Genomic DNA, 15509 nt, shown 5'->3' on the forward strand with positions numbered 1-15509 from the left:
CTTAACAACCTAATTTGGTTTTTATGGCATTAAGCAAATTATAGACCAGTTAGTATCTCGGGAGTGCTGCTAAAATACTGGAAAAGTGGTCAAAAAGAGAATTCAGCAATGGGTGGATAAGAATATGATACTCTATGAAGTTAGTCATGCCTTAGTAATTTACTAACTTTTTATACAGAGTGACAACTGAGTTGATTGCAAAGGCATTTGAAAGCCACATTGAACTGTGTTACACAAATTGCAACAAATAGGGATGGATAGGAATCTGGTGATATGGATAAAATGATAGCTGATGAACAGATACCAAAAATTTGTATATGGAAAAGGCAGGTGACTGGTGGTTGGTTTGCCACAGGGCTCTGTTTGGACCACTGCTGTTTACTTCATACATAAATGATAAAGGAAATAATTTGAAGGGAGATATTCAGTTGTTCGCTTTTGATGCAAAAATGGGTAGAAAAATAGTTAATCAAGGTGATGTAGAAAGTTTGCAGGATGATATAAATTGGCTGACAGTATGGGGAAAACATAATGGATGTCAATTTAATGTGGAAGAGTGTAAAGTTATGCATTTCAGGATGTGTATCACATTGAAGGAACTGTACTCCAGAAAATTAATGAAGCCAAGGATTTGGGGATGTATATCACATTGAGGGAACTGTACTCCAGGAAATTAATGAAGCCAAGGATTTGGCAATATGCCCTCTAAACATCATCTGACGATGATGTTTAGAGGGCATATTGCCAAAGTAGCCAGGATAGCTCACAGGATTACTTGATTATTGAAAAACACACTAACAAGCAGAGATAAGGGAGTTGTCATTCCTCTTTATAAAGCCTTGATACAACCACATCTGGATTACTGTGCTCAGGTCTGGTCATCTGGGTTTCTTGGAGATGAGGAAGTTCTGGAGATTATCTAGAGATGGATACGCTAACCACTCGGCCAACCAGGACAGCTTATACTTCTAGCAAATCCTGGATACAAGTTAGACCACCTGTTGAAAAAACATGGATATCAAGAGCATTTGATTGTCACATCCATTAGAAGGTGCAATAATCCTTCATGCAGATGAGAACACTTAATCAGATTACCTCGCGTACATAGCTACATTCAGCTACCTATTGCCAGAAACACAGTTTCTTGCCATTTGCTCAGTAACTGGAATCTAAATTATGTTACCTACAAGTTACATTTATTTTTGCTACTTGTTTTATTGTATAATTATAGTTTTTAATGCCATTGCAAATAAGAAATCCTTTCATATTTCTTCACTAACGATTGTATCACTCTGGAGAACAATGCCACTATTATTTTTTTCTTTTTCTTTTTTTTTGCTAATTATCTTAGTTTGCCAAACAATTATTTTATAAATTCATAAAAATCCAAATCTTAAAACAAATACATCTTCCATCTGTTACAAATTGTTTTCTTTATTTTATTTCATAATCTTAGTTAGAAAATTAGTTCATAGATTGCGTGAATGTTCGTTCTTTTACGATATCACCTTATAGATAATCATCATCATCATCAAATTCCTGCCATGTACCCTCAAGGGGTGTACAGGATATGACAGTACTACATGAAAAAATTACATCATTACTAACTTCCTATCTACAATTTTCCTCCAAATCGGTCTGTTACTTGTCAAGACGCCAACATTATCAGATCTTATATTTTTATCGTCTAAGGCACTTTGTACCATATCAATCCACCTATATCTTGGCCTTCCTTTGGGTTGTTTTCCTGCCAACCTGGCAGAGAACACTTGTTTTGCTAATCTTTCCTCTCCCATTCTATTTAAGTGACCATACCACCTGAGATTAGCTCTGCTAACGCATTCCTGGATGCTGACAATGTCAAGTTCTTTCCTAATATCCTCATTTTTAATATGATATTGCCATTGATGCCATCTAATCTTTCTCAGGACTCTCATATCTGCGGTCTCTGGTCTTTGGTCAAGTGTTTTACTTCTGACCCAGCTCTCAGATCCATAAGTTAAAACTGGTTTGAACACTGTCTTGAATACAGCTAATTTAGTGTTCCAACTAATATCTTTCTTATTCCATATGAATTTATTCAATTGACTTCCCACCATACCAGCTTTGCTGATTCTGTTGTCTATTTCTATATTTAATTTACCATCTTCACTAAAAATCGTGCCTAAGTAGCTGAAATGTTTTACTTGTTCCACAGGTTCTCCATTCACAACACAGTTGACATTTTCAATGATTCTGCCTATTTTCATTGTCTTTGTCTTTTTATTGCTGACCTTCATACCATATCTATTACAACAGCTATTCAATTTAGTCAGAGATTCTTGCAGACTTGTAGCGGATTTATTTAGAAGTATAACATCATCTGCATAAAGCAAAGAGCTGACATTAACATCTCCAATTTTGATATCAGGTTTAATACCACATTCCTTCATAATGTGATCCATATAGATAATGAATAACAGAAGGGATAATGTACATTCTTGTCTCACACCAGATTTAACATTAAACCATCTTCCTGTACTTCTTTCAATTCTAACTGCTGACTTACAACTCAAATAAAGACTAAATATTGCTTGATATAATGCCCCATTGACACCATATAACTGCAATGTATTGAATAGTTTCTCTCTTGGTACCTTGTCATATGCCTTTTCCTAATCGACAAAACTTAAATACAGATCTTTGTTGTATTTCCATGCTTTCTCGACTATTTGTCGTAAAGTGAAGATCTGATCCTGACAGCCTCTATTTGGCCTGAATCCAGCTTGTTCTTCACCAAGCTTTCTTCCACAATTCTTCTCAACCATTTCTCAAGTATACTTGCCTAGATCTTGCCAGGAACACTCAGTAGGGAAATACCTCTGTAATTCTCACATTCAGTTTTATTTCCCTTTTTATAGGTGGGTACTATGAGAGCTCTACTCCAATCATTGGGAATTCGTCCCTCTGTCCAGGCTTTCTGAACTATGCAGTGCAGCCACTGTAAGACTTTTATACCACCATACTTCAGCATTTCTGGTCGAATATCATCTACTCCTGCTGCCTTTCCACATTTCAAGCCTTTGATGGTTTTTCTACTTCAAGTATGGATATGTATTCCTGACTGCATGCCTGGTCAGTGTTTTTTATCACTGTGCTGTCATCACTGCTTGTTTCATTTAGCAGTTTTTCAAAGTAATTACTCCATACTTCAAGGATATCTGTTTCTCCTGTTTTCATGTCACCTTTATCATCTCTAACTCCTTTTACAGCACTCTTTCCTCCATTCCTAAGCTTCTTCAACAACCTCCAGAATATTTTGCCACCTTCTTGATATTTATTTTCTATATTCTTGCCAAAGTCCTCCCATGACTTTTGTTTAGCTAGTTTTACACAGTGGTTAGCATTCTTGCATTTGTCTCTATATTCTCTAAGAGCACAAGCTGACTTATTTGACAGGAACTTTTGATATGCTTTCTTATTTTCCTTCACTGCCTCTTTAACTTCCTGTGTCCACCAAGGAGTTCTGATTTTTTTATCCTTACAGACAACCTCACCACATGCCTCTCTGGCAGAATCAATCAATGTTTTCTTCAGAGTTTGCCACTGAATCTCCGAGGTTTGATTCCTGTTCTCAAACTCTTTCATTTTCTTTTCAATAATCTTTCTGTATTTTAGTCTACAGTTCACATCTGAGAGCTGCTCAACTTTTATTCGCTTTAAAACTTTCTTACATGTTATTCTTTTCAATATGAAATTCAATTTTATCCTGCTCAAGACTAAATAGTGATCACTTCCAATTTCAAATCCTCTATACACTCTGGTGTCCTGCACCAGGGAGAAAATATCACTATCAACAATAACATAGTCAATGAGACTTTTCTTATTCCTCGCCTCTTCTCTCCATGTGAATTTGTGCACATTTTTATGTTGGAACATGGTGTTAGTAATAACCAGTCCATGTCCTGAGCAGAAATCCAACAGATATTTGCCATTATTATTAGCTTTGCTCTTTTCTCCAAATTTTCCCAAAATATTTTTGTATGTCTCACAATCATTTCCTACTCTGCTATTTAGATCCCCAACAAGGACCAATTTTTCCTTTTTCATTGTGTCAGTTGCTTTTTCTAAAGCCTCAAAAAATTCCTCCACTTCTACCTTAGTAGAACCTTCTGTGAGACCATAGGCACAAATAAGTCTCATTGTCCAGTTCCCCATTCTCATATTTGCCCACATTACTCTACTTGAGACTGACTGCCATTCAAGAAGATTAGCCTCGTATTTTGTGTTGAATACTATGGCTACTCCTTCTTTTCCTTGATTGTCATTGCCTGAATATAACATTTTGTATTTATTGCTCAGAAAGATCTCACCAGTTTTGGTCTTTTTTGTTTCAGTCACCCCTATTATGTCGATCTGGTACTTATCTAATTCCTCAGCTAGCTCCATTTCTTTGCCATTCAGGCTTCTTATGTTGATAGTACTGATCTTTAACTCTGGTGATGTTGAGTTGGGGTGTGTTTTCAGATTTGTTCCAGTAGCTGACTTTTCGCTGTTCGCCCTGGTTCCCTGGCGAAAACAACAGGGGCCTTGTTTAACTGGGCGACGCCCCAGCCGGCATGAAATTTTGGCATGTTGTACCATCATTTTTTATTTTGGTTTAACCAATAAGAATACAATTTGGTCGGCTAAATCCCAAATTGCCAGCCCATCCTCGTTCATTCAGTATCAAAGTAGATACCCAACAGGGTGCACCACGAGAAGGTGAGGATTGGACATTAGGTCAGAAGCCCTGGTCGGTTCTCCGCATTCCTTTAAAGGCTATGTGGAGGTCTCCTCTCAGTTATACTTATAGATACTACCTTATAGATAATTATATGTAAAACTTGAATCATATTACATAATGTATAATATTTATAACTATAATCTGTAGTTCTTTGAACTTCAACTTTCTTGGTTTTCTGGAATCGCTCATTTCATATTGAAATGAACAGCTATTATGAAGTAAACTGTTATGTACATATTTCCTGTTAATTTTGATAATTATGCAGCAATTTTGAAGTAGTGTTTCTTTCCCTACAGTTTATCATTCAAAACATGTATAGGTGCATGTGTGTCAAAATGAAATTTTATTTCCAAAGCTTTCATAATAGAATTAAAATTGTATTTCATCTGATGGCTCACCCCCCCTTCCAAACTATTGCAAATTTTGTATATTTTCTCATTTATATTATTTCCTGATAAATATAAATCATTAAATTATGTGATAGTGGGGAAATTAATGTTTAAAAGACAGTGTCATCATACAAAAGCAATATCAGAATAAAATTTTTTTAAAATATTTAAAAAAAAAATTTTTTTTTAATTTTTCTTATATGGGAAATTTTTTTTTCACATATATTCATGATTAATTTTCCCCATGATTAAATTTCCAGCAATGAATAGTCTCTGTGATGAATTTTCCTCTACACTGAATTTCTCTGCGATGAATTTTTTCTGTGATGAACTGTCCAGACACGATTTTATATTATGAATTATAATTATATAATTAATGTAATTATTATAATTATATGAATTAGATAATTCATATAATTATATGAATTATTTTATTATATAATGATATAATAAAAACAAAGTGGATATCAGATCCAGCATTACTTCAAAACCTAGTGTAGAAACTATGAAAGTTTCGTAAAAATAACACCACAGAACTTACGGGGAACATGCTCACCGGCATTTACGAGTTGACCTAGCACAGATCACTTTAGAAAACATGCTGCCCAGGCATCCATATATTCGCTTTCTAATTTGGTCCATTTTTTTAAGGTTTTACTGGCCTGACAGCTGTTTTGAACTGGTTGGTTCTCGTCAGAGACCAGGCAGCTTGTTAATGTGCTTAATGTGCGGGACTACCTCTCCAAAAATTCGTACAATCCCTTAGATCACCCAACAATGAAGTCCAATTTTTTAAGGTTTCACTGGCCTGACAGCTGTTTCGAACTGGATTGTTCTCATAACAGACCAGGCAGCTTGTAAATGTGTGGGGCTACCTCTCCAAAAACTCATGCAATCCCTCAGATCATCCAACAGTGAACAATCTGAGGGATCTTTTAACTCTGCAGTGGCTCTGCTCAGTAACATACTCATTCTACCCTGAGCAGAACCACTCATTTCCAGGGAAAAGCATTCACCGACACTGCCCCGATAGAAGCAATGCCAGAAAACACCAACCCCTGGAGACTCAAGTTGCTCACTTAAGGCAAACCCCCTCAAAATCTTAAGTCCTCACCCTCACCAGGAGCTAGACTCGGAAAAAACCTTAAGGGAGCAAAAACTCTCTTTCATTACAAAGGAACTTGAAATGTCGGAGAGGTGTATTTTTCATAAGCGAATTCTCGGTCGGTTTTTACTTAATTTTAGTAAAGTATTTATTAAAATTAAGTAAAATTTTAAAATTTTTATAGATTTTTTTAATTTATAAAAAAATTTATAAAAAAATGATTTTTATAATTTTTGCATTGCCGAACTGAAGCCAAAAGGCTTCAGTTCGGCAATGCAAAAATTATAAAAATCAAACGGATATTAGATCCAGCATCATTTCAAAGCTGCACGTAGAAACTGTGAAAGTTTCTAAAGTTTTATAAAAATAAGTTGACCAGAGAGTTCATGGGAATACGCCGAGGAATAATTTTTGCATTGCTGAACTGAAGCCTTTTGGCTCTTTATTTTAGTAAATATAATGATATATTTAATTATAAGTTTTTAATGTATGCTATTAACAACAGTGACACAATGGATTTTATGTGCCACAATATACTCACATGTTGAGATATACAGTATGTGGCAAAACATATGTATATTTATAGTGAAATTAAACCAGAACTTTTTTTATTAATAGAATTTTAATATATCATATTCTAAACTGTATCTAAAAATATACAAATCAAGATAAAAATATATATATTATTTACTAATAAAGTCATTTCACTAGTGGACCACGGATCATACTTTGAGAAATACTGCTTTAAAGGACCGTGTATACTAGAGTGGACATATTGTGTATTTATTTACAATGGTTAACAAATCAATATCTTTCATCTAATGTTATATGAACATCATGAAGAGAGGAGAAGATCAGTTAACTACATTGAAAATATAAAAGTTTATTTTTCACTTGGTTAGACTTTTATTGGATAAAGGATTAAACTAAATTTATTATATTATTATTGAAAATATAAATTGCAAGATGTGACTCATGCAGCTTGCGCTTACTAACTCTTGTCTCAGTCATAATTGAGAAAGGTGCTTCTGTAATTCAAAATTAAATAACATATTCAATATTTAAAAAAAAAAAATTATAAACAGCTAATGGTAAACTTCCCAGAACTTTGAGATGGCATACAATCAGAGCAGTTAAGATTCAGATGATGTCGTAAAGTTTCACTAGTTTCAAGGAACAGACGATCAAATTTAAATCCTCTAGGATGGAGAATTTTGATTTGGTTCCAAAGAGCTCTCTGTCTAGTACCCATAGCATGCAAGCAAGACTAGACTTCTCTCATTCTAAATATTATTATTATTATTGTTATTATTATTATTATGTGACACCTCAAGGGAGTCCAAAGACTCATCGAGGGAGGGCACCCACTCCACAACTCTGTCTCCACCACTCAATTCACCAGCCACAACGAACTGCAACTACACCAACGCCATCTACCTCCCACCATCAATAGTATTTTCACAGACAATCACAAACATCCATGCCCATTGCAGGATTCGAACCCACAGCCTTTTGGCTAGAGAGCGGATATGCTAACTACTCGGCCAACCAGGCCACCAAATATTCAGTGTATTTCTGATGAGATAGCAATATGTAGCAACATCATGTTCCATGTGATATAGGGAATGACACCTGGAAGATGTAGAAAAGAAGACAGCCTCTAAGATGGGTTATAGATTGTAATTGTGAATAATCTGCGCTATTTGTTAAGATGTTCCTTTAAGGTAGGGAATGGAAATTCTTTCATATCAGTTTATATTTAGCTGAGGAATACTAACTGTTGATAATTTTGTGGATGGTAGTTTCATTATATTTAAGTCACCAAAGTTATTTTTATTTTATGTAATTCTTCCAACAGAAGTGAATCAGATGAGCAAATGCACAAGGTCTGTATAAAACTACTGATAATACCTGTCTTCTTTGATGGATAGTGGTGTGAAATGATGGTGTGAAAATGGATGGATATACATATATACAGTCTGTGCAGTTAGCCTATTGGCTAATGTTCTTTGCAACCATATGCCTGAGAAAGGAGTGTCCTGGGTTCGATTCCCATTGTCGACGTGAGGAGCTTAAGGATCTTTCTCAGACATAGCCAAGTTAGCTGGTCTTGGGCATGGACAGGGTTTTTCTCCCCAGTTTATTTGGGATTTTTCTTCCTGCAAGCAGGCAAACCAGTCCCACAAACACACACACATGGATTACAATAATGAAACTGCCCTTATGGGATGTAGCTGATGAGTGATGAACTGGCTGCATTAAATCGTCAGTAACCCCCCTCATTACAGGGGGGGACTCAACCCATCCTAGGACAGATGAGAAGGATAGGGTAGGATGCATATTATGCCAGTTAAGGAAGTTTTTCTATAAACAAAAAATTCAATACTGCAAGTACATGTCCAAAAAGGAAAAATTGTTGGATTTACAATCAATAGAGATTTTAATATTGGATAACAAAGATATTGTTTTATCCAGAAATTAGTAATTCTGTATCTGAGTGGGACCAAACCACAAATCAAAGTCAGTTGTGAGAATGTAGAGAATGTGGTACTGAAGAGTTGGTTAGTTGTTTAAAATAAACATCTAAAGCTGATGAAATAAAACTATCCATACTTGTTCACCTCAATCAGCATGTACAGCTTATTCTGCCACATAAATTACAGATTTATTATGCTCATCCTTCACATATCTGTACCTTTCCCAAGGTTCACAAAGACAGTTATCCATTACATTCTATAGCTGATTGTATTGGCACTTCCATTATCATCTTGCCAAGTATCTTTCTAATCTTCTTTGAAAATCACTGGCCATACCAGCTCTTATATTAAAAATGGCATTAACTTCAAAGATAATATTAAAGATCTGTGTCTACTTCTTCTACTACTACTACTACTTTTCATTGCTAATTGCTAGTTTTGGAACAAGAAGTAACGGTATATTTGAACGGTGTTGTGAAAAGTGTTTTTTTTTTTTTTCCCTAAATTATATTGTGTAGATTTGTATAATAGTTCTTTTGTGTGATAGTCAGACTGGATATAATCATTGTACTATGGTATTGTGGTTCAAAAAGTGTTTGCTTCGGTTTTTATCTTGATTAACATGTAAGTTAACATACAAAAACGGCAGCAAAGTGTACACCAACAATGCAGGTCTCAACTTGGAGATCAACTTTTTTCCCGGACTTTTTGCAGTAGACAAAATATGACAATTCTCTCATGTATGCATCCAAAAATGTTAAAGATTTATGGTATGTTAGATGGAATGATAGAAAGGAATGTATTATAGTATGTGAGAAGTGCAATGAAAGGCTAAGATGTTCCAAAAATGAGAATGGTGTTATCAGAAATAATCATGATTGGAGGGGAGTGCTTGCAATGGTAATAATAGAAGTAACATGGAAGATAGCTTAGGCAAGAGTTAATGAAAATGAAGAATCAAGTTAAATGTATGGTGGAGGAAATTGAACATTTAAAGAAGAGAATAACTGGTGTAAATAATAAGGAAGTTAATAAGAAGAAGCAAATATCTAAGGATGATAAGATTGTTTTATATGGTGACTCAATCATAAAAGGTGTGGTAAAAGATAAAGTGAAGGCAACATGCTTTACAAGTGGTACAATAAAATGAATATCAGATGCTTTGTATAGAAGGAAGAAATAGGCATCAGATTAGTGGTAGTGATGGGCACAAACAACTTGAATGGTGAGACAAGAATGTGGAAAGGGATTTAAAGAAGTTGTTGCAAGAAGTGAAGAATGATGAGGGTGCTAGTGGGTCAAGCGCTACGGACGTGTTTTGAAGAGCTCCTGATTCAGATAAGTTTTACTAGGAATAATTAAGTATATATGCGTAATTGTTTAAGTAAGAGAGGCTGTAAACGTTGTACGCTACCGATATTATTAGTGTGGTGTTTTTTTCTTGCTTAAACTAAATACAAAAACGTTAATATTAGACCTAGTAACCTGCAGAGAAAAAAAAAAAAATGGCAGCGGCATTGTCATTCCATGATTTTAATTTGGATTTCAGTCGGTTCGTTAAGTGTGAGGTCTGTTATATGTATTCCTTCGATTACATAAATGATTTGTGGATGTTTAGTGCGGATGGAAGAAGGGCGTGTGCGAAATGTGACCTGAACGAGGAATTGATGAATTCCATTGTCATTCCATGATTTTAATTTGGATTTCAGTCGGTTCGTTAAGTGTGAGGTCTGTTATATGTATTCCTTCGATTACATAAATGATTTGTGGATGTTTAGTGCGGATGGAAGAAGGGCGTGTGCGAAATGTGACCTGAACGAGGAATTGATGAATGCGAATATGAAGTTGATGACAGAAAGTGCTAGTACCGATTGTGTCGCAAGTGCACGTTTGAAAGAGACGGATGGTGAAAAGACAGGCAAAAAAATGTTAAAAAATCAGGAAAAAAGAAAAAGAGCGATTTGACAACCGTAACGGATGTTAAAAGGGATGAAAGTGAGGCGGAAAGAAACGAAATTGAGAGAACGAATGAAAGTAGAAATAGCGTGATGCAGAAATCACAAGTAAAAAGAATTGAAAGAATGAATGATAGCGAAAAAAGAATGACTGATGGCGAAAGTTGGACGCATGTTGGAACGAAAGTACTGAACCAAAGAAAGATGAATGACAGTAAAAGTGAGAAGAATGATAGCGAAAGTTGGACACATGTTAGTCCGAAAGTACGGAAACAAAGAAAGATATGTGAGAGTGAAAGTGAGAAGAATGATAGTGAAAGTTGGATATATGTTGGACCGAAAGTACGGAAACAAAGAAGGATGAATGAGAGGGAAAGTGAGAAGAAGGGGTCGAGAGTTAGAAAGTTAGAAAGATTTAATGATAGAGAGAATGTGTCGCGAGGTTCGGAAGGTGAATTGGATTGGATGAAGCAAGAAATGAAATGGATGCGGAATGAAATTAAGAGAATGCAGGTCAAAACTATTAAAATAAATCATGATGGCATGAAAGAGTTAACAAAAGATGAGCGAGTGGCATTGTATGATGACTCCATTAATAAAGGTGTGCTAGAGGATAAAATGCACAAGGTATGTTTTCCAGGTGGTAAAATGAGTAGAGTGATTGAGGCATTGAATATGAGGCGGGAACGAGCAAAAGAGTTAATTGTATTAATTGGTACAAATGATTTGAGAGAGAACAAAGAGCATGCCAAAATGAATGTCAGGAGACTGCTTGGAAAGATAAAGGAGAATAGTGTGACAGGAAGGGTAGTCAGTGTGTTGCATAGGTATGATTGTGGTGAAATGAGGCAGAGAGCAAGGATTATGAATGATATTCTGGCTGAAATGTGTGAGGAGATGGGAGTACAGTTTGTTAATGTGTGGAATGAGTTTGAGGGACGAAGTGAGCTGTATGGGAGCAATGGACTGCATTTGAGTGGTTATGGTGTGAGTCGCTTGGAGAGACTGCTGCTGGAAAGTGGAGAAGTGAATAGAGAGAATGAATCAGATCGAGAGGGGAGTGATGTGGAAGAGCAGGAGAGATTGAAGGAGTGGAAATGAATGGGGAAGTGAGTGGTATGAGTATAGAAAATGAGAGAATGAGTGTGCAAGAGGAGCAGGGAAACGGGGAGGCTCAGGGTGGACAGGGATACACAGCGTGAGAAAGGTGGATGCTCCAAGAGGAGGTAAGAGCATGTGTAGGCAGGAAAGTAATGGGATGATCAGGGATCAAAAGGAAACAGATAGAATTGCAAAGGGTTCTAAAATGAAGAAGCAGAAAGGGAAATGGCCCCAGTCCAGCATGAAGAGATCACATCGAGTGAGTGGTATCAGTTTAACTAGCTGTAGATCCAGAAATGAGTTGTTGTGTTTGTATACCAATGCTAGAAGTATAAGAAACAAGGCAGATGAAATGGTTGCACTAATTGTGTCTGTGCACCCAGAGATTGTCGGAATAAGTGAGACATGGTTAGATGAGGATGACATCCTGACAGGAATAGAGATGGAAAGGTATGATGTGTTTCGTGAGGATAGAAGGAGTACAAAGGGAGGGGGAGTGCTATTGATGATAGAGAAAGAGTTATGTCCATACAAGGTAGAGATGCAAGAGGGAAATGGGGCCAGTGGTTTTGAGTCAGTATGGTGTGAGATAGAGGTGAATAGAATCAAATACTTGGTGGGATGCTGTTATAGACCTGGTAATGTGGATGGTGGTGATAGTGAAATGTATAGTCAAATAAGCCAGGCAAATAAGAAAAGGGTGATCGTTATGGGTGATTTTAATTATGTCAATATAGATTGGAATGAAGAGATAGCAACTGGAAGTAAAGAAAATGAGTTACTTGAGATTTTGAGGGATAACTACCTCAGACAGTATGTAACAGAGGGCACAAGAGGATTAAGGGTCTTGGATTTGGTCATCTCATCGGAGGATGTAATTATCAATGAGGTATCAAATCATCCACCAATTGGTGAAAGTGACCATGAGGTGATTACTTCGGTGGTTGCCATCAGTGCAAGGACCGCTGTGAAAAAAGGGTATATGTGGAACTACAAGGGGGGGGGGTGATTATGAAGAGCTCAGGAGACAGCTTGCAGGTGTAGCATGGAATGAGGAGTTAGCTGGAAAAGAGATAAATGCAGCTCGGGGGATTTTCAAAAAATATTTAGTAGATGCAATGTCTAAATGTATACCATGGGTGAGAAGGTTAAATAAGGTAGGTGTGAGATGGATGAATAAAGAGATTAAGCATGCAATACAGAGAAAAAGGGCATTGTGGAGGCAGCATAAGAGAAGTGGAAATAACCAATTTCATGAGGTCTACAAAGACCAGGCAAGGAGGGTGACTTGGTTAGAGTAGCTAACCAGAGGTATGAACAGCAGTTAGCTAATGAAGCTAAAAAGAAACCTAGGGAGTTCTTTCGATATATGTAGCCAGCAAAAGAAAGAATGATTATGGAAGGATGACATTGATTGGAGGAAATGGTATAAAGACAGCTGTTGCAGAATGTGTGGTGGAGATACTTAATGAGCAGTTCATAAAGATCTTTCAATCTTGTGAATGTGACTTCATGGAGAGATTAAGAGCAGTTGATGATGGGGAGGAGAGACTGACTGTAAGTGAGCAAGAGGTGTTTGGGGAGTTGAGTAAACTAGATGTAAATAAAGCTGTAGGACTTGATAATATATCACCGCGTATTCTGAAGGAATGTGCCAGAGAGTTGACACCTGCCTTGACATATTGTTTTAATACGAGTCTTGCACTTGGTCAAGTCCCTAAAGAGTTGAAGGAGGGCAAGATTGTGCCACTTCATAAAGGAGGTGATCGAACTCGAGCATCAAACTATAGGCCTATCTGTGTGTCAGGTGTTGTGGTTAAGTTGTTGGAGAAGCTTGTGAGAACTAGGATCCAGAGTTGGGTTGACAACAATGGTATAATCTTTGATGGACAGCATGGATTTGCTAAATGGAGGTCGTGTTTTAGCAATCTACTTACTTATTACAATAAAGTGACTGGTTCCCTGGACAGAGGAGAAGGATGCACAGTAATATACTTGGATTTCGCAAAAGCTTTTGATAGAGTACCTCATGATAAGTTGACAGTCAAACTAGAGCAGATGGGGTTGGATATTAGATTAGTGCATTGGATTGGAGACTGGCTATCTGATAGGTATCAACAAGTTGTGTATGGGGGTGCAATATCCAAGAAAAGGAAAGTCACTAGTGGAGTGCCTCAGGGATCTGTTTTAGGGCCATTACTATTTAACTTGTATATTGATGATATTGGCGAAGATTTGGATGGAGATATTCAGTTGTTTGCAGATGATGCAAAGTTGGGACGAACCATAAAGAGTAGTGGAGATGTAGCCTTGCAAGAAGACTTGAATAAATTGAGTGATTGGGCAAGCAAATGGGGATGTGAGTTCAATGTTGCAAAATGTAAGGTTTTAAAATTTGGAAAACAAAGATGGGATGCAGAATTTATGCTTGGTGAGAATATATTGTTGGAAGTAGAGGAAATAAGAGATCTGGGGGTGATAGTGGATAAGGATCTAAAATTTAGGGGACACATCGCCAAAATTGTGAAGACAACACAAAGACTTCTGGGAATGATGCGGAGGACACTGACGTGTAGAAGTAGGGAGATTCTTGTTCCATTGTATAAGGCTTTGATTAGGCCACACATGGACTATTGTGCCCAGATTTGGTCACCGTTTTCAGAAGGATGAATAGATGTTGGAAAGGGTCCAAAAGCGACTGACTAAGGTAGTTTCTGACCTCTGGAATGTCGAGTATGAGGAAAGATTAAGATTGAAAAGATGTAATTTGCAGAGTCTAGTGGAGAGAAGGAAGAGGGGAGATATGATAGAGACCTACAAGTTGGTAACGTGTTGTTATAGGATCAATGGTGGAGAAGTTCTACAGAGAATAGTGGGAGATCAGGGGAGAACCAGAGGTCATCCCTGGAAACTGTATAAAGAGGGTGTGAGTAATGGAGTGAGAGGCAGGTTTTTTTCGTGCAGGGTTGTGAATGATTGGAATGCCTTGCCTGAGAGTGTGGTGTCTGCAAGGAGTTTGAATGTGTTTAAGACGCAGTATGATGAGATGTGTGTGAGATAAAAGGACCTCCTAGATGAGTCTTTGACTCCATGAGGTCTTGTTTAATAATAATAATGATGATGATGTCAGTTAGAAAGCGGTTAGTTCATTGCCCAGATATGACAGAAGTGAACTGAGAAGGAGAGCAATGTCATTCAGTATAATTGCTACTGAATGACAAAATGGCTGAATTGTGTCAGGCAGAGTGTGTTCAATTTGTGAATGTATGGAATAAATTCAGAGGGAAGTTAGAATGGTTCAATGCTAATTAAATGCATTTAAATGGGTTTGCTATTGGTCATTTTGAGGTATTGTTGTTTAATACGAGTACACAGGATCCATACAAAAAAATTAGTACCACTAAGTCAGAGAGAGGTTGAGAAGCCGGATGTGGAAGAATGCGAAGGGGAAGGAAGTAATTATGCCAAAGCAAAGTGATGCAATGCAAAATGATGAGGATCATAAGAATATAAATAAAAATGAGAGTAAGGTCAGGGAAATGGGGAAGGTCAGAACAAAGAGAGAAATGCACTATAGCAGAGAGAATAAATAGTGATTGTGTTGATGGGATGGGCTCAAAGAGTGGAGAATTGTTATGCTTGTATACTAATGTACAGAATATAAGAAATAAAGGGACTGAGTTTGAAGCATTGATTGAATCAGTATGCCCAATGATA

The 15509-nt window shown here is 36.8% G+C and overlaps 1 protein-coding gene across 1 annotated transcript in view; it reads left to right on the forward strand.

Moving 5' to 3' along the window:
* LOC150095635 (dynein axonemal heavy chain 8-like) overlaps positions 1 to 15509 on the forward strand; it is a 2108518-nt gene that overhangs the window by 1887713 nt on the left and 205296 nt on the right. The gene's annotated exons all lie outside the window — the stretch shown is intronic.

This window comes from Typopeltis vanoorti, chromosome 20 (assembly GCF_054136105.1).
Source record: "Typopeltis vanoorti isolate ZY-2024b chromosome 20, IOZ_Tvanoo_1.0, whole genome shotgun sequence".
In the NCBI taxonomy this organism is placed as follows: domain Eukaryota; kingdom Metazoa; phylum Arthropoda; class Arachnida; order Uropygi; family Thelyphonidae; genus Typopeltis; species Typopeltis vanoorti.